This window comes from Micropterus dolomieu, linkage group LG20, assembly GCF_021292245.1.
Source record: "Micropterus dolomieu isolate WLL.071019.BEF.003 ecotype Adirondacks linkage group LG20, ASM2129224v1, whole genome shotgun sequence".
In the NCBI taxonomy this organism is placed as follows: Eukaryota; Metazoa; Chordata; class Actinopteri; order Centrarchiformes; family Centrarchidae; genus Micropterus; species Micropterus dolomieu.
Window position 1 is genome coordinate 32,558,183 of NC_060169.1, and position 5,224 is coordinate 32,563,406.

Sequence of the window (5,224 nt, forward strand, 5' to 3'; positions counted from 1 at the left end):
CCCCCCCCCCCCCCCCCCCCCCCCCACCACCACCACCACCACCACCACCATACACACACTGAGGATGACTTGCTTCCTGTAGTCCTGGCAGCAGATGAAAGTGGTCGGTGCGATCAGATGAAACGAGTTAGGCCTCTATTGTAACAGATGCCTAGAAGAGCCCAGAGCACCACTCTGCGGAAGGGTGGGTGGGGCTTGTCAAAGGATGAGCTGATGTCCGTGGCGGTTGCCCTTGTTGTCATTATTTACTGTTGCTGGTGTTTGGTTGCGCTGACATGTAGCGTCTTTGTGGACAGGAGAGCAGATCAGAAACAATGACAAGTCTGTAAAGCCACCAATACATCTGTCACAATCAGAAGCTATTACTGTCAAACTGGCCTCATTCTTTAGAAGTCAGAGGCTCCTGTTGTTCTCAGCTCGGAGATGCATTGCACTAATGCAGTTTTCAGCACAGACCAGCTTGGCACAGGTCAATATGTTTGTAAGTCCCAGAAAAATTAAATACGAACTATAATGCACATGAGCTGAACAGTTACATACAGTACATGCAGTTTATGTAATGCTAATGTTGCTTTGTGTTTGTTCAATGTCATCAAGCCTCCGTCTACTAACATGTTCACCATAAACAACTTTCTAAGGTTATATAATGTAAATGTTGTGTTTGCAGCTCATTGCAATGCCCCCAAGTGACCAAAAACTCAATTAGTACAGGTTCTCTTCTCATCACACAATGGAACTGTTTTTGATTTGGTTGCAGGAGATTATTAAGTACAATATACACTGTGTGATATTTAAAATGTTGCATAATGTTATCAAAGCAGCAGATGGAAACATGAATTCTGGCAAGAGAAATAATGAGCCACCGTCACATTGATGGCTTTATTACCTTCATTAGTCAACCCTAGGAAAGATTATGAGGAGAGGACTTCTGCTTTCTGTAGCTGACTTGACTGTGGTGCTTATGAAAAAGCCTCAGTTCTCTGTCTCTTTGTTACTGATATTAAATCACTGTCAGCCCAAACCACCGCAGAGAGAAGCCTCCCACAATGTACTGAATCCTCAATGCTTCTCTTTGACAATAACTCACTGACTCCCTTTAAATCTGAATTAAAATGTGTCCAATTTTATGTTCACATACTTTACAAGGGCGAATGACTCGATGGAAGAGGGTCACCATCGTGTTTTAACATAGCATGTTAATGTTCATGAGTCTTTTGGTGTCTCGGTGCTGGTGTTAAACTAGATGTGAATTGGCTGTGGAATCTCAATTGAGAACTCATCTGGTAAGTATGCTTTTACAGCAGCCTCGGTTCAGAGCATTACAGTGATCTACGGATGAGAAAAACATACAATTCTTGTTCTAAAACATGACTTTTAGACATAAACTGCATAAATCATATAGGACAAAATATCATCCCTAACCACTTATTTATAAAATAAAATACACATGGATTTTGTCCACATAAGTAGTTTCAGATTTTTTTGTAAAAACACAATACTAAATAAATACTGTATCCGATCCTCTTCCTTTTATGGTGGCAAACAACAAAGGTGTACGTTTCAACCATCATCTGGTAAGGAGAAGGCCCAAAATGTTGCACCTTTCCAGGCACTCCTCAGCTTGGTCTAAGCAGTTTATTTAGAAAGATTAGGAAACTCTATTACCCTCATCTTCTGTCTCAGTGGCATTTAAATTACATGGTAATGTATGTGCAGGGCGGCACAGTGGCGCAGTGGTTAGCACTGTTGCCTCAGCAAGACAGTTGTGGGTTCAAACCCCAGTTTCCCCGGCCTTTCAGTGTGGAGTTTGCATTCATTCCGGGTTCTCCGGCTTCCTCCCACCATCCAAAGACATGCAGGCTAGGTTGATTGAAAATGGTGGTTGCTTGATGCTAGGTTGATTGGTGACCCTAAATTGTCCTTAGGTGTGAGTGGTTGTTTGTCTATGTGTGGCCCTGCGATGGACTGTTGACCTGTCTAGGGTGTACCCCGCCTTTCGCCCGATGTCAGCTGGGATTGGCTCCAGTGACCCTGTACGCAGGTTGTCGATGTATGGATGGTAATGTATGTGCACTTGCACGCAGTGCATTGCCAGATGACGCTGCATGACATTTTGTTTGCCGGAACTGTCTGTCAAGCAGTGGTTTCATTGAAATGAAAGTGGAGTGCTAGTGAGTGCTCAGATCCATGAGTTTGGCAGCTTTCCGGTTTAGATTACCATGAGGATGGATGCTGCAAGTCTGGAAGGTTTTGTGATTACATGGTGAACATCTTAATAATAATAATAATAATAATAATAATAATAGTAATAACTTTGATTTATATAGCGCCTTTCACAAACCCAAAGACACTTAACAAACGAAAAGGGGTGGGGGGGGTTAAAGCCCATAGGCCTCAGTGAAGAGGTATGTTTTAAGCTGGTTTTTAAAGGTAATTAGAGAGGAGGCAGAGCGGATGGCAAGAGGAAGCTTGTACCAGAGTGATGGTGCACCAACAGAGAAAGCTCTGTCACCAAATGTCCGGACCCTGGAATTAGGGACAGCGAGCAGGTCTTTGTCAGAGGACCGCAGGGACCGTGACTGAGGGTAGGGATGGAGTAGATCTGTGAGGTACTGAGGTGCAAGTCCATGGAGAGATTTGTACATCAGGAGGAGGATTTTATATTTGATCTGGGACTTAACTGGCAGGCAGTGAAGCTTCTTCAGGATTGGAGTTTTGTGTGGGTGAGCATCCTAGCCGCAGAGTTCTGGACATACTGGAGTCTGTCAATAGCCTTGCTGGGCAGACCGAACAGGAGACCGTTACAGTAGTCAAGTACTCTTCTTTTTCTTCTCTTCTTAATCTTAAACCACTTGGCTACCAGGGCACACCACAACTATGAAAAAATGTCAGGGTGACAATTACAAAACCTTTTTTTTTTCTTTTTAATTTACAAAAGTACTGACTTGAGAATCACTTGCCTTTATTGTCTCTTGAAGACTGCCCTTTTGGCTAACACAGCCTGTTATTTATTTTTAATCTTTTAATTCTGTCATCGTTAGTAACCTCAGGAAGTCGTGGCCTGTGAGAATCTACTGCCAACCCCGACAAACAAGCACTTTATCTTTGGCAAATGTTCTGACAGGAGTTTATTGCAGTTGTTGTGAGCACCGCAAGGTGTTTTCTCTGGCTGCTGTCCATTTGGTCTTGCTGGCATGCCACACGTTGTGTATCGGCAAGCACGGAAAAATGATGACTGTCTCTACCAGCTGATGATCAAAGAGTGGCAGTTAATGTGGCTAAAGCTGTGGGAACACTGCCTGTTGACTTAAACAAAGGTGTGCTAAAAACAGCTTTTTAAGAAGTAGGTCACCACATTTAAGATGCTAAATCACTGTATGCAAACAACGTTGAGGGAAACCATTTACTTAATTTCTGCTCAACTTCCAAGTTGCAAAGTCAGCACATCTTTTCATGAAGCCAGAGCCAAACTGAAAATATACCACTGTATTGCATGCATGTTTTCTCAAAATCTGTCTGGAAAATAACATTTCACCAATCTCATGTGCACCTGTTGAAAGTTGTATTTAATCTTAATTTATGTGAGAAATGCACAGAATACAGTTTGTATATTCTATTGATTCACTTTGCTTCATCACTAACTTTAAGAGAACCTTCTATGCTTGCCGACCCTAACAAACCTTGAGCTTTAGCTTTTGTTAACTCAGCAGGCTTGAGACCACATAGTGAAAAGACTGCATGGTGCAGCAATATCCTGCTCAGTATTGTGTAGGTTGAGTAGGGTCGGGGATAATGAAGCTGGTGTGTGTGTGTGTGTGTGTGTGTAATCCCATTTGAAATGATCTCACCTCTCTTCAGGTCACTTCATCATTGAGGCCCTCCATCTTTTGTCCTCTCCTCTCTCGCTGTATTTCCTTCTGTGTTTTTCTTTTCATTGAAAAAGCAAATTGGCTTACACACATACACACACACCAGTGAGAAGAGAGGAGATAGAAAAGTCAACATCGCCGGCAATAATCCACTGCTGTCCCCTTGGAGGATGGGGTGTCAGGGGTTTGTCTTTGCCCATTGTCCAGCCGTGGAGGCCAGAGACAGGGGAGAGTTTCCAGCTTCTGCCCCCAGACAATGGGGCCCTTGGAGGGGGCCAGGACTGACAAAGTACAACATGAGCTCTGGTTCAAATTGAAGGGGTCAGAGGGGTCATTTGACTTCCCACCTCAACTTGTTTGACTTCAGAAAGTGATCCCTTTTCATTGACTTGAGTCTGAAGTTGTCTCAGGTGAAGCACAGAAGCATGATGGATTAAAACAGGTCTGTCAAAAATATCAGCATCAGAGATTTGGACAATTTTGACTCTTCACAGTGCCCCAAGATATTTTTTGTGCTGCCCATAGACCTTTTTTTGCCTAATGCAACTCTTTTGGTCTCACATCTCAAGCTATGATCGCCTTGCCAGCAAGACACCATTCAACATGAAATAAATGACCTCCCTGTGGTTCAAAGTTCTCTTATGTCCTCTGCTTCCCTTCTACTTTGTGGCGCATTTTACAAACAAGCAATACATATTTATAAATACATCAAAGGGTGGCCCTTCCACCCTCAGTCCGTCAGAGAAGCCACAAATTGAGATCCATGTGCAGAAGTCAGAGGATGAGATTATCCCTAGAAAGACAGGTTCTAAAAACAGAAAGCCAATGTGCCTTCCCCCCGTCGCGCCCCGGTGAACCTGCTGGTTTTTCTGCTCCTGGCCGCTTGGTGTATTTTTACAAGAGATGTTTATCCTCCAAATGCCGGTTGAGCTGTAATTTTGGGTCGTCCATCCGTCTCTGTGTCTGTCTGTTGCTCTCTTAGGGGAGGAAAGAGGTTGTGGCTGCTGACCACTAGCACAGACTGGGGCTGGGCTGCCCGCACAGCTTCTCCTCTGGCTGATACAGTAACACTCGTGCATCACCACTGACGTGGTCAGGATGCTGCTTCTGTTCATTCTGCGTACAAGAGATGAAGTACTCCTGGTTGTTACTGTTTCATTTGAATTTGTGCTTTGAAGGCTGCTACTTCCCCATGACACGTGGAGCATGAGTCATCTACAGCGCCTTCAAACTACTTTAGAAGTAGAACAGAATATGCTACACTAATAACTACAGTGATTACAGTCACTATATGCACTAGAAGAGAAAAAAAATCAACACCTTTTCTGCAGAAAGCTGTTCAGTCCATGTTCCCA